A 15,575-nucleotide genomic window follows, 5' to 3' on the forward strand; every position below is an offset into this window, starting at 1 on the left:
TATTTCATCCAGTCATGTATCAAGTCGTATATAGTCCATATCAATCCCGTTCTTCGGGTACCTCACATTCAAAATTTCTCTATAAATTGGGTGCAATTTAAGGGTTCATAGTGATCAAAATACTTCTCCGCCAATATTTGTGGACATAGGTCCACGTTTTGGTATAGCCTCTACCGCCCAATTTCAAGTATTGTACAAAATTTTAGCTGACCAGATAAGGTTAGGTAGTAGGTAATTGGTTTACGAAGTGGTTAAACAAATTCGCCTAAAACTTTGGGCAATGGTACTTTCGTAACAGAAAGAAAACTATCTGTTCCATATTAGTTCAGGTGGACGTTTTTTGTTTGTTTTTCATTAGGTAAGTACCTAAATAAAGGTTTTAAAATTTTGTATGTAAAAACTATACACATCACAAACAAAAGTTGCCTGCCCCCACCTAGATTTGATCCTGGCTACGCCCTTGCTTAAATGTCGTCTAATTTTCATATGATTATCGCCTTAGATTACCTGAGAAATATTTTTCATATTTAAAGAGCTATAACTTCATTATAGATGCACATATCGACAAAATTCTTTCAGATTCCTTGTATTGGACGTGTTTACTGTAAGAAAAATACATAAACATACATATGCAAAAGTTAACATCACATTTTTTGATTTTTGTCCACGCGGCAACACTGTGAGACGGTAAATGACTATCAGTCGGCTTTGTCGAGGGTATGTCTCTGTGAATTGAGACTTTCTTCAATGCACAGATCGAATAAATAAATATAAATCTTTTCCCCAAAGATTATGTATTTAGGGGATTTTCAGAATTGTCTGGCCAAATTGGAAGTATGAGCTTGCTCGTGGTACAACAAAGAAGGTAAATTAAATACGGAGGGTTGGCGTTTTTTATTTGGGATGACGACTTCTATTTCGTTTTCAAAATAGTCAGGCTTAATTCCATAGTGGTTGTGTTAATATTTTATTAAAACAACTTTAATTTATTAGTGGGAAAAATTGGCGATGTTTACGAAGGGGTAAGGCAGGGAAGACTATAGTTTCAGATCTCGCCACAGATCCTCATCAGTTCCCTTGTTTCTTGTTTTTCAAGAAGAAACTTTTATACCCAAGTGTCAATTGCTCGCTCAAATATATACGTGTCCAAAGAAACACTCTGATCGAGAATTTCTTTGGCACTACCTAAACTCGAGCAACTTTACTTGCAAACAACTAATTTGTTGGTATTGCATACTACAGCAATAAACAACATTTTGACGGTGCCCGGTCTCACAATTAGGAGAGTTGGCGTTTTTTATTTGGGATGACGACTTCTATTTCGTTTTCAAAATAGTCAGGCTTAACCCCATAGTCGTTGTTTTAATATTTTATTACAAAACTTTAATTTATTTGTGGGAAAAATTGCCGATGTTTACCAGGGGTAAGGCAGGGAAGACATATTTTCAGATCTCGCCACAGATCTTCATCTTGTTTTTCAACAAGAAACTTTTATACCCAAGTGTCAAAAAAGTAAATTAATTACTACAACAAATGCAACTCAACAACAACCACATTGAAATCTGTTTTTGTTTGTAATGTTAGTGTCACCGGTAAAGTAAACAAAACAAGGAAATGTCTATAAATTATTGAAATTTAAAAAACATGAACATGAATGAAAATTCGTTACATCTTCAATTTGAATGTTTCCATATCATTCCAATAAATCTCGCAGAGAGTAGAATTCTTGCAAAAATGTTTGGAGTCGTTGGAAATTCATTGAAAAAAGTGAAACTGTATCAGTTTTTTTGCTTTTGAAATCAAAACGAATATGTTTATTAGGGCTTTATTTGTTCAAGATTAACAAAATATTACATATACGAGGGCTGAACAATAACTATCTGGCCTTACAATGAAAACGCGAATATTTACATCAAAAATGATTTTATTGTTTTCTTAAGTGGTCTCCAGCATGATTTATACACTTTTTCGTGCGCTCAAACCTATTGGCGAAGCACTTTTTCCACTTCGATTAAGACAACTCCAAAACATGGTTTTTGAACGCTTTTACAGCATCTTCAGGCAACAAAAATAGTTGACCACGCTTTTTTCCTTGATGTGCTGGAATAAATTGAAGTAATTTGATCCCCAGTCAGGGCTGTATGACGGATGACCCATCAATTCCACGTTTTATTGGACCAAACAGGCGCTGGTTTGAATTGATGTGTGAGAGTCCACATTGTAATGCTATTGAATGATTTGTCTTCTCTTGTTCGTTTTTCGAACTTCTTAGGATACTTCAGGAACACAAATTATAGTGTACTACTCAGAATTAGCCGTCCTATATTTCTCAAGCATTATAGTCACCACACTGTCAGTTTTTCTGAAGAAACAGGCAACCTTTTGCTTCGATGTGCTTCTTACATGCATAGTTTCGTTTGATTTGACTCGCTGTCGAAGACCCAAACGGTCGATTCCTGCTATGTTTCAGGCTCCTAAACATAGATCCTAGATTCGTCTGTGACTATCTTATAAACGTCGTTCAAGCACCGCGATCGTTTTTATTCACATTTCCTTTGTACCAATTGTCCAATTTTGCCGAATCTAACGAGAAAAATCCATTTTTGCGGCCAGGTGTTCATGGAATATCAAATGTTAGTTGGTGGAAGAAATGCCCAAGAATGCCTCTATCTCACGGTATTTAACATGGCGATCTTGCATTATCCGTTCATGCACGGCATATTTTTTTCTGGCACAACGACCATCGGTCCACTCCTTCGGGTACCTTCCACACAAAATTTCGGAAAAGTGCAGTTTAGGACCTGCTCTCGAATCGCTTCGATTTTTACTGTAGCAACTCGTATTCACTGCCCCCCCCCCATACTACGGTACAAGTTTCATCAGGGGCAAGTCAATACTTCCTGAGAAAATAGCCTTAAAGGTGCAAAAAAAACCCCATGACACCGAGTGTAGCGGTTGGAGCGCAAGATATCTCTCAAACGGATCTGTCGATTTGGTCCAAAAATTTGACCTTCGTAATATTTTGTCCAAATTTAGTTTAAGTTCAAAGATAAGCCATATGGGGGTACCTCCCCCAAAAGTTAAAAATGTTCGGAAAAATTGTGCGCGCGATAACTCTTGATGGGAGAGACCGATTTGGTCCGTACTTTACACATCCTAATATATCTACCAGATATAGGTCAGGTTCGAATATGGACTATATTTGCCCAATCCTTCGGGTACCTCCTACAACAATTTTGGATAAATTCACTTTAAGACCTGCTCTGGAATCACTTTGATTTTTGTTGAAGCAACTTGCATTCGCTGCCTCAATTGCGACAGTAAAAGTTTGTTCAGGGGCAAGGCCATACTTCTTGAGAAAACAGCCCGAAAGTTGTAGACCCCTATGGCACCATATATAGTGCCTGGAGAGCTCGAACCGAATACTTCGTTGGTTCACACTTTGGATATCGTAATATTTCTTCGTTGGGGGTATAAAACTTTCCCCCAGAAATTTGTCGGTATCGGTCCAGGCCTTCATATAGCCCCCATAGAACGGTACCTCTTTATTCCGGTATTTTGGAGGTTGTGGCCTCAATATTCCACCGAAATGGCTTAAATTTGGTATTTCGTTTTCATTTGGGGTATTGAATGTTCCATATGAAATTTGTCGACACAGATCCACGCCTTAGTATAGCTCCCATAGAACGGTACCTTCCTATTTCCGGTATTTTGAAGGTTGTGGCCTCAATATTCCACCGAAATGGCTGAAATTTAGTATTTGGTCTTAATTTGAGGTACAAAACGTTCCATATAAAATTTTCGTTGCAGATCCACCCCTTAGTATAGCCCCCAAAGAACGGTACCTCCCTCTTTCCGGTATTTTGATGGTTGTGGCCTCAATATTTCACCGAAATGGCTGAAATTTGGTGTTTGGTCTTAAAGGTTCCATATAAAATTTGTCGGTATAGGTCCACGCCTTAGTATAGCCCCCATAGAACGGAATCTCCATAATTCCGGTATTTTGAATGTTATGGCCTCAATATTCTACCGAAGTGTCTGAAATTTCGTTATTTTTAAGGTTTTAGTCTCATTAGTCTCTCAGCGAAATGGCTGAAATTTGGCATTTAGTCTTCGTTGCGGGTACAAAACTTTCTACCAGAAATTTGTCGGTATAGGTCCACACCTTCATATAGTCCCATAGAACCGTTCCTCCCGATTTCCGAAATGATTGAATTTTGGTATTTAGTCTTTCTTAAGGGTAAAAGCCTTTTTGACTAAAATTCGTCGGTATAGGTTCACGTTTCGATATAGCCCCCATAGAGCGGTACATACCGATTTTCGTAATTCTGAAGGTTGTGACGTCAATGTCCCAACTTGTTATTTAGTATTCCATGGGGTTATAAAATATTCCAGAAGAGAATTATCAGTATAGGTCCGCAGGTTCCTATATCCCCAAGCGTACCTCTTCATTTTCGGTATGTTGAAGGTTTCGGAAATTTTGTATTTAGAATTTTAAATTTATAGATATAGATCGACGTTTTGATATAGCCCCATGGAACGGTACCTCCCGAGTTTCGGTATTTTGAAGTTTAGACACATTGTTTTACCGAACTTGCTGAAATTTGGTATTCATAAACGAAAGGAAACTAATTGTTCCATTTTACGTCAATACAACTCGTGGTGGAGAGTATACAAAAACAGATTTGGCAAGGCGATTTTATTTCTTAATTGTATTGTACCAGAAATCATTGATGTAGAATCAAACATTTTTTGGATTATTTTCAAATGAAAATTCAATTTTGTAAATTTTTGCCCACATGTAGCCAGAAAGTTTTGTCTGTCCATTATAAAATAAAGAAAGTAACATATAACGTGACACAATCATATATAAAAAAATTCCGAGGAAAAGAGGAAGTGGTGTAGGGTATTACAAGGTCGGCCCGTCCTGCTACAGCACTCTCTTACTTGTTTTACATGTTTTTTTTAACAATTGTGTAAATAAAATCATTGAAATGTCTTCACAAAAAGCAAAGGTTTCTTACATGTCAATACATTTTAATTTGGGCGTGTTAATTGGATATTGGATAACATACCCAACAAGAATCGTATCAATTTTCTTTTATAGTTTGTTAGACATATCAATTTACATACGAGTAAACACATATATATGTATGTATTTTCTTCATGCTATGTTTATTCTAAACTTTTGCTTTCCATAAAATGAATACTTAAAATATTCAAGAAATTTCTTGTGAAATTAAAAATTGGATATAATGGATTATATAATATATATATATATATATATGTTGTAATATAAAAATGATTTTCTGGATTTATTTGAGCATGGGAGCATTTTCTCCTTATGCATTTGGAAATATTTTGGTTTCTTCTGCAGCATAGATAAGTTTAATCTATTACACACAAATATCAGTAATTACCTACATATAGTTATTACTGATATTTGTGTGTAAAAGATTAGACTTATCTATCCTGCAGAAGAATAACGAGAAAATTAAATGTAATAAAATATATTTCTTAGAATTTACAATTGTATTGTTCTTTTGTTGTACCATATATACATTTTTTCAATTATGCTAAAAAATGTGATTAGAAAAATAATTGCTAGATTTTAATTACAACTAAATAATATAAAAATGCCACTTATCGTCTTCTATTCAACACAGACAACGGGCATGTTATATGTAGTAAAAACTCAATATTTTCATAACAATTGTTGGTTAAAGTGTTTGCAAGTGACATCGTTTTCTTTTCTCTGTTAATTGAAAATAAACTAACAATAAAATGACTATAAACTAATAATGTAATTTTAGTAAATTCTAATTAAAGTAATAGCATATAATTCTTAGTTTGAATTTTAATTATTTTATCTTAATTTAATAATAATAGTAAATTTTGACACTGCATTCACTTTATGTTTTAATGAAGTTTTTATTTTATTTTGTTTTTTTTTTTCAGTCTTCTGTCAATGTCACTAAATTTAATAACCGGTTGATTATGTCAGGTATGATTATAATATTATTTCATTTATATTGTGTATTTCTTACATGTAGTCATAATTACATTTAACAAGTTAGGAGATTGTTATTATGTTTATTATAGTAACAACAAAACAATGGCTGACAAGTAACATGTTTTATTTTGTATTTTAAATAAGTACAGCAACAGCTGAGACAATTGGTTAGTTGGTCAAATACATATTACATTTTACAATCAGCCTTATGTCTAAGGAGAGTAGATTCACGTTGATACCATCAAACATATGCCTTGTGGAAATAATGGTTTTAGATCCCACATTTGTTAACACCAAATTTGTTAAAGAAAATTTAGAGTCGATTTGGCCATGTCCGAACGTAGTAACCGACTTGTTAAGTCTAATATTTTCCCAACTAATTTTACGTTCGAAAAAGGATCATATTGGCATTCGCTTCTCTATAGCTCCCACATAATTGTAATTTCGGATTTCATATATTTTGAAGATTTTAGCCCCATTTTTCAAACTATGAAAGATAACTATCCGTTCGAAGGTTTTAGTATTTCAAATTCTCCCTGGACAGGAATTTTGATTTTACGTATTTTTGGGGATTTATTGAAGTGGAGTGATCTATAAGGGGTGTGGTCTATAAGAAGCGTGTTATATAAGAGGCGTGGCTTATTAGAGGAGTGGTATATTAGAGGCTTGGCCTATTAGAGGAGTGGTCTTTAGGAGGAGTGGCCTATAGGAGGCATGATCTATAAGAGAAGTTGTCTATAGGAGGTGTATCTATAAGAGGGGTGGCCTATTAGAGAAGTTATATATAAGAAATAGGCTGTAAGAGGCGCGGCTTATTAGATGAGTGGCCTATAATAGGCGTGACATATTAGAGGAGTTGTATACAATATAGGCGTAGGCGTATATAATATAGGCGTAGCCTATTAGAGCAGTGGTCTTTAATAGGAGTGGTCTCTAAGAGGCGTGATCTATAAGAGGAGTGGTCTATAGGAAGTGTATCTACAAAAGGCGTCGTCTATTAGAGGAGTGCAATAAGACGCTTGGTCTATAAGAGGAGTGGTCCATAATAGACGTGACCTATTAGAGGAGTGGTCTGTAACAAGCGTTGCCTATTAGAGGAGTGGTCTATAAGAGGCGAGGGCTATTAGAGGAGTAGCCTCTAAGAGGAGTGGTCTAGAAAGAAGAAACTATAGAGAAGGCGTGGTTTTCAAGATAAGAAACTATGGAGTATTCTTGGCATAATAAACAGGAGAGACTATAGAGTAGACGTGGTCTTAAACAGAAGAGACTATAGAGTAGGCGTGGTCTTAAAAAGGAGAGACTATAGAGTAGACGTGGTCTTAAACAGAAGAGACTGTAAAGTAGGCGTGGTCTTAAACAGGAGAGACTATAGAGTAGGCGTGGTCTTAAACAGAAGAGACAAACAATAGGAGAGGTCTTAAACAGAAGAGACTATAGAGTAGGAGTGGTCTTAGACAAAAGAGACTATAGAGTAGGCGTGGTCTTAAACAGAAGAGACTATAGGGTAGGTGTCATCTTAAACAGAAGAGACTATAAAGTAGGGGTCATCTTAAACAGAAGAGACTATAGAGTAGGCGTGGTCTTAAACAGAAGAGACTATAGAGTAGGCGTGGTCTTAAAAAGAAGAGACTATAGAGTAGGCGTGGTCTTAAACAGAAGAGACCATAGAGTAGGCGTGGTCTTAAACAGAAGAGAATATAAAATAAGCGTGGTCTTAAACAGAAGAGACTATAGAGTAGGCGTGGTCTAAAACAGAAGAGAATATAAAATAGGCGTGGTCTAAAACAGAAGAGAATATAAAATAGGCGTGGTCTTAAACAGAAGAGAATATAAAATAGGTGTGGTCTTAAACAGAAGAGAATATAAAATAGGCGTGGTCTTAAACAGAAGAGAATATAAAATAGGCGTGGTCTTAAACAGAAGAGAATATAAAATAGGCGTGGTCTTAAACAGAAGAGAATATAAAATAGGCGTGGTCTTAAACAGAAGAGAATATAAAATAGGCGTGGTCTTAAACAGAAGAGACAAAAAGTAGGAGAGGTCTTAAACAGAAGAGACTATAGAGTAGGAGTGGTCTTAGACAAAAGAGACTATAGAGTAGGCGTGGTCTTAAACAGAAGAGACTATAGGGTAGGTGTCATCTTAAACAGAAGAGACTATAAAGTAGGGGTCATCTTAAACAGAAGAGACTATAGAGTAGGCGTGGTCTTAAACAGAAGAGACTATAGAGTAGGCGTGGTCTTAAAAAGAAGAGACTATAGAGTAGGCGTGGTCTTAAACAGAAGAGACCATAGAGTAGGCGTGGTCTTAAACAGAAGAGAATATAAAATAAGCGTGGTCTTAAACAGAAGAGACTATAGAGTAGGCGTGGTCTAAAACAGAAGAGAATATAAAATGGGCGTGGTCTAAAACAGAAGAGAATATAAAATAGGCGTGGTCTTAAACAGAAGAGAATATAAAATAGGCGTGGTCTTAAACAGAAGAGAATATAAAATAGGCGTGGTCTTAAACAGAAGAGAATATAAAATAGGCGTGGTCTTAAACAGAAGAGAATATAAAATAGGCGTGGTCTTAAACAGAAGAGACTATAGAGAAGGCGTGGACTTAAAAAGAAGAAACTATAGAGAAGGCGTAGTCTTAAAAAGAAGAGACTATAGGATAGTCTTGGTCTTAAACAGAAGAGACTATAGAGTAGACGTGGTCTTAAACAGAAGAGACCATAGAGTAGGCGTGGTCTTAACCAGAAAAGAATATAGAGAAGGCGTGGTATTAAACAGAAGAGACTATAGAGTAGGCGTTGTCTTAAACAGAAGAGACTATAGAGTAGGCGTTGTCTTAAACAGAAGAGACTTTAGAGTAGGCGTGGTCTTAAACAGAAGAGACTATAGAGTAGGCGTGGTTTTAAACAGAAGAGACTATAGAGTAGGCGTGGTCTTAAGCAGAAGAGACTATAGGGTAGGCGTAGTCTTAAACAGAAGAGACCATAGAGTAAGCGTGGTCTTAAACAGAAGATACTATAGGGTAGGCGTGGTCTTAAACAGAAGAGAGTATAGGGTAGGCGTGGTCTTAAACAGAAGAGACTATAGGGTAGGCGTGGTCTTAAACAGAAGAGACCATAGAGTAAGCGTGGTCTTAAACAGAAGATACTATAGGGTAGGCGTGGTCTTAAACAGAAGAGAGTATAGGGTAGGCGTGGTCTTAAACAGAAGAGAGTATAGGGTAGGCGTGGTCTTAAACAGAAGAGACTATAGGGTAGGCGTGGTCTTAAACAGAAGAGACCATATAGTAGGAGTGGTCTTAAACAGAACAGACCATAGAGTTGGCGTGCTCTTAAACAGAAGAGACCATCGAGTAGGCGTGGTCTTAAACAGAAGAGACCATCGAGTAAGCATGGTCTTAAACAGAAGAGACTATAGAGCAGGCGTCGTCTTAAACAAAAGAGACTATAGAGTAGGCGTGGTCTTAAACAGAAGAGACCATAGAGTGGGCGTGGTCTTAAACAAAAGAGACCATCGAGTAAGCGTGGTCTTAAATAGAAGAGACTATAGAGTAGGCGTGGTCTTAAACAGAAGAGACCATAGAGTGGGCGTGGTCATAAACAAAAGAGACTATAGAGTAGGCGTGGTCTTAAACTGAAGAGACTACATAGGTCTTAAACAGAAGAGACTATAGAGCAGGAGTGGTCTTAAACAGAAGAGACTATAGAGTAGGCGTGGTCTTAAACAGAAGAGACTATAGAGTAGGCGTGGTATTAAACAGAAGAGACTATAGAGTAGGCGTGGTCTTAAACAGAAGAGACTATAGAGTAGGCGTGGTCTTAAACAGAAGAGACTATAGAGTAGGCGTGGTCTTAAACAGAAGAGACTATAGAGTAGGCGTGGTCTTAAACAGAAGAGACTATAGAGTAGGCGTGGTCTTAAACAGAAGAGACTATAGAGTAGGCGTGGTCTTAAACAGAAGAGACTATAGAGTAGGCGTGGTCTTAAACAGAAGAGAATATAATATAGGCGTGGTCTTAAACAGAAGAGAATATAAAATAGGCGTGGTCTTAAACAGAAGAGACTATAGAGTAGGCGTGGTCTTAAACAGAAGAGACTATAGAGTAGGCGTGGTCTTAAACAGAAGAGACTTTAGAGTAGGCGTGGTCTTAAACAGAAGAAACTATAGAGTAGGCGTGGTTTTAAACAGAAGAGACTATAGAGTAGGCGTGGTCTTAAACAGAAGAGACTATAGAGTAGGCGTGGTTTTAAACAGAAGAGACTATAGAGTAGGCGTGGTCTTAAGCAGAAGAGACTGTAGGGTAGGCGTGGTCTTAAACAGAAGAGACTGTAGGGTAGGCGTGGTATTAAACAGAAGAGACCATAGAGTAAGCGTGGTCTTAAACAGAAGAGACTATAGGGTAGGCGTGGTCTTAAACAGAAGAGACTATAGGGTAGGCGTGGTCTTAAACAGAAGAGACTATAGGGTAGGCGTGGTCTTAAACAGAAGAGACCATCGAGTAGGCGTGGTCTTAAACAGGAGAGACTATAGGGTAGGCGTGGTCTTAAACAGAAGAGACCATAGAGTAGGCGTGGTCTTAAACAGAAGAGACCATCGAGTAGGAGTGGTCTTAAACAGAAGAGACCATCGAGTAGGAGTGGTCTTAAACAGAAGAGACCATCGAGTAAGCGTGGTCTAAAACAGAAGAGACCATCGAGTAAGCGTGGTCTTAAACAGAAGAGACTATAGAGCAGGCGTCGTCTTAAACAAATGAGACTATAGAGTAGGCGTGGTCTTAAACAGAAGAGACTATAGAGCAGGCGTCGTCTTAAACAAAAGATACTATAGAGTAGGCGTGGTCTTAAACAGAAGAGACCATAGAGTGGGCGTGGTCTTAAACAAAAGAGACCATCGAGTAAGCGTGGTCTTAAATAGAAGAGACTATAGAGTAGGCGTGGTCTTAAACAGAAGAGACCATAGAGTGGGCGTGGTCTTAAACAAAAGAGACTATAGAGTAGGCGTGGTCTTAAACTGAAGAGACTACATAGTATGCTTGGTCTTAAACAGAAGAGACTATAGAGTAGGCGTGGTCTTAAACAGAAGAGACTATAGAGTAGGCGTGGTCTTAAACAGAAGAGATCGAGGAAAACAGACCATTAAAAGTTATTTTGAAATGCAAACTTTTTGAGTATGTCCCCTTTTTTTGTGAAAAGTTTCACAGTATTAAGAATTTTCCTTTCAAGCTGATTCTTTTGTATAAATAATACAAATGTGGTAAATGTCTCTTATTCAAATTTTTCTGTAAGCTATTTTTTTGTTAGCTATGAATATAACTTGTAGACTGATGGTCATGCTGCAGGGAATCACGTTATGTTCTTTACCACAGCAATACGATTATGTCCATTTCATTAACTGTAATATTATGACATTTGATCAACCTACAGGGAGGGTCATTGTTATTGTTGGTCAAAAGAACCACACAACCCATTCTTCATGCACAGTTATGTAATGTCATTAACCGACATGTTAATGTCAAAGTCATGCTTTTATCTAATGTTTTTCTTTGTTGTTTCTTTTTTTTTTTCTTTGTCATTATTTTCTTATGATAATTATTATGTTGGAGACATCAACCTACTCACAAATTCCTGTCTATTCTATGCTGCAACTATGAACTTCTTGGTCACAGCATGTGGCCTGGCAACAGCATATTGTGACTCATTGTATCTTTATTTCTTGTATGGCATTTAAGTAGAATATTTTTTTCTTTTTTTAATTAGATAAAGAAAACATGAGCATGAAGAAAATTCTCGCTCGTTACTTTTAAAAATAAAATATTTGCTGATATAATGACTTGTTATCGTGGATGAAAACTAAGAAAATTATAACAAATTCTCTTTGTGTATTTCCGAAAGGCACATATAACTTTATATCGCTTTTAATAGTAGAAAATACATAATAAGGCGATTCGTTCAAATGCACAAACTGAGTTTTCTGTGTAGAAATTGAAAGGAATAATTGGCAAAGTTAGTAGTTTCATAGATATGTCAAAATATGTGATACATGGAATGTTTACAGTATGAGCACGTGTATTGTTGAAAGCTTTGCTGGTCTTCTTGATTAGCTTTATACATGTCTTAAATACACCAAATAGAAACAGAGGTATTTGTCATTAAAGTAAAAACTTCAACATATTAAAATTGCGATAGATTAGCGATAGTGAATGCCACATTTTGTATTAATTTAAAGTTCAAATGGTTTAGTTTCATTATCAAGTTCTCTCCTTGGAATATGTCCAACAGAAGCAGAAATATCTGACATGGAAATTAAATTCCATAACTGGGAAATTGGGATAACCCAGCGTCTTTTTCAACATCACAAGCATTTCACCAATTTGGTGGGAACATTTTAAAGCTCAGGATGTCTTCAATGTTGAAATGCATCCAACCAAAGCTGATATACTCGTCAGTACAAAAAAAAAAACAAACTATTTTGCATCATAATAAAGGTGATTTTTCATGATCGATTGACGGGCTTTCCTTTTGGAATACAACTACTAAAAGCGGAGATATTCGGATAAGAATAAAATTTGTTGCTGTAAGTTGTTTGCCCATACTCAATATGCTTCTTCCCCTTCGGGACCTCTCTTAATTCACGAAATTTCCTTACGATCCTATCAAAATTGAGAAAATTGGATATATTATCGACTATTGCGATATTTCCTTTATTTGGCCACCTACGCCAACCTACTTTGCATCATTGTAAAGATGAGATTTTTCTATTTTCACCAACCAAAGCTGTAATATTCGTCATTATAATAAAAACAATTATTATTAAAATCCCAAAAATGAAAAGTTTGGTTTTATTTCCGATTATGGTGATATCTTCGTTGTTTGAACACCCACGACAACCTTCTTACCGTTAGAAAGGTGATATTTTCTACTTTCATTGTCAGGTTTTGCTTTTGATATGCACTTATAGATGCACAGCTATTCGCTTTGGAAAAACGTTGACTTTTTTCCCAAATAAGTTTCTTGACCATTCCGACCCCATTCCCCTCCTGGACCCCCATCAACACACAAAATTTGGTGTCGATCCGATTACAATTGCGACCTGACCCATGATTACAAAGTTTAGATGGACTGACGGACGGACGGGGGGAAGGAAGGAAATAGCTAGATCGACTCAGCTCGTGGAGATATTCATTTTGGTGTATATAAGTATGGGTCTCTACGACCATTATTTCGATGCGTTACACACATAGTTGTGTAGGCAAATATTTTTTTGCAACTAAAATTAAAAGTTTCGCGCAAAAGATTGGACCGTTTTAATTTTAATATTTATAAACAATTCTAAAAAATCGAGGCTTGAAAATAAGCTGTTATAAGTCATTGCCGTTAACTGAATTTGTATCCTTTGTAGTGATGTCAAAATGGATTAGCGAAAAATCAAATTTATTACAAATTGTACGTATTGGTAAGTATATTTTAGAAATAAAAGCGCTCATGCTTACAAAAAATATGAAAAAACATTACGTGGGGCACTACAAAATCTTCTGGGCTAGGCAACACGCAGTGTCGCCAGGAGTCATTTGACATTTTTTTTGGAAAGTTTCACAGTAAGTGTACTCAGGACAGTTTGGCATACGAATAAAAAGTGGTAAAACTTGAAGATTCTTGAACGTAAAGAAACAGAGCTACTATGAAAAACTGGTTTAATAAATTTACTAGTGGCCCGACACTCGCCAAAAAAAAGAAGGACGACCAAAATCAGAAGTTGTGCCAGAAAAGAATAAAGCCGTGCGCGAACGGATAATACAATCGCTATGTCATATACCGTGAGATAGAGGCACCCTTGCGCATTTCTTCCACCAACGAACATTTGATATTGCAGTGACACCTGGCCACAAAAATGGATTTTTCTCGTTAGATCTAGCAATCGCTCAAAAAAGTCTCTTCTGGATTGGTGCAAAGAAATTGTGAATAAAAAAAATCGCGGTGCTTCAAACGACATGTATAAGATCGTCACAGACGACGAATCTTTAATCTATGCTTAAAAGCTCGAAACAAAACAGGAATCGACCGTTTGGATATTCGAAAGCGAGCCAAATCCAACCAAAGTTGTTCGTGGGAAAGACCTTTAAAGCATACTCGGCAAAACTGACCGTGTGGCGACTATACGGCTTGAGAATTGTAGGACGGTTATGAAATTACAATGTTCATGTTATTTCATAAAATTCGAAGGCAATATGAGGAAAAACATAAAAATTATATTGTTCCATTTTTTTTTGTTTTGTTTTATGGTTTTAAAGGAAAAGTTGAAGAAAATGAAGATATTCCATTGCAAAAATTTTTGCTTTATAGTTGACCTATTGGTGAAAATTTTTATATTAAATCACAAGGACTTCAAATTGTGGAATATAATTAAAGTAAATTTAAAGTAAATATTACAACACTTGAAATGCATAGAAACCGCGTAATAGTGGAAATAACATGTTGCGCATGCGATTTTCCAAAACAGCGAATCAATCCCTTTTATTTGATATACACTTTGTTTTATTCTATTTAGCGACCACGATATATCACATGTTGCATATTAGGGTGCAAAAAACAGTAAAATGGCTGTGGTTTCCACAAAGTACATTAACATTTGATGCGCATACGATTTCAATGATAACTATTAAAAAATATATCATTATATGCCGTTGCAGTGCGATCCATAACGAACCGTGGATTTAGCATCTCACTCAATTTTTAGGAAAAAACTATTAATATTATATTTAAATATCTCTTTTCGCACATTTTAAGGCCACTTACATATTTTACAAAATCAATATTTTTATTGTCATCATTTTAAAGTATATGTAGAATAGAAAATGGTGCAACAAATTAAAAATCAATCGGACAAAAATTAGCTGAGATATGAGCGTTAGAATGGAAAATATCATTGTGATTTGTATGTAATATCGACGTTTTAAACGCGGTTTTCTCGAAATTGCATTTTTGAAAGGAGTGCCCACTGTAGCTCGAAAACGGATGATCCAATCTGCATATGTTTGTGTGGGATTATTATACACATAAAGAGCTTGTCCTTAAGCGAGAGATTTTTTCACGGATTTATGGCGAAAAAGCTACCAATTTTTTTACTTAAAATTTAAATTTTGATTTTGACAGTTTACCATTTTTTTTAATTGACAGTTTTAATTCCGCTTCGCTTAAGGACAAGATAATTAGGTTCTTAATGATCCCACAAAATTATATATTGATCTGTATATTCGTTTTCGAGCTAGCGAGCGAGTTTGCGTCTATATCAAAACATTGACATAATTTCATAATTTTTGGGTAGATAAGATTAGCGGCCAATAGCACCCTAAATACCAAATTATAGCTAATTTGGTTTGAAACAAGTAAAAAAGTATCAGTCGGCTTTGCCGACAGAGATATACCCTCAGCCTGTGTATATTGAAACAATTTTTTCCCAAAAAAACGCATGTATTTAGGGAGTTTTAAAAAATTTGGGCGTTTAAACTGACAAAAATGTTGATTAGGATTAAAGATCAAAAGTTTTGCGGAGGAGATACTAAAAA

At 36.0% G+C, this 15,575-nt stretch overlaps 1 protein-coding gene across 1 annotated transcript in view; it reads left to right on the top strand.

Moving 5' to 3' along the window:
- Osi24 (Protein) overlaps nt 1-15,575 on the top strand; it is a 127,782-nt gene that overhangs the window by 47,391 nt on the left and 64,816 nt on the right. The window contains exon 2 of the mRNA XM_073964162.1: nt 5,959-6,004. The gene's annotated coding sequence lies outside the window, so the exon portion shown is untranslated. The remainder of the gene's footprint in view (nt 1-5,958; nt 6,005-15,575) is intronic.

Source organism: Musca autumnalis, unplaced genomic scaffold, assembly GCF_047663935.1.
Source record: "Musca autumnalis isolate F117 unplaced genomic scaffold, ASM4766393v1 scaffold_1, whole genome shotgun sequence".
Classification (NCBI taxonomy): domain Eukaryota; kingdom Metazoa; phylum Arthropoda; class Insecta; order Diptera; family Muscidae; genus Musca; species Musca autumnalis.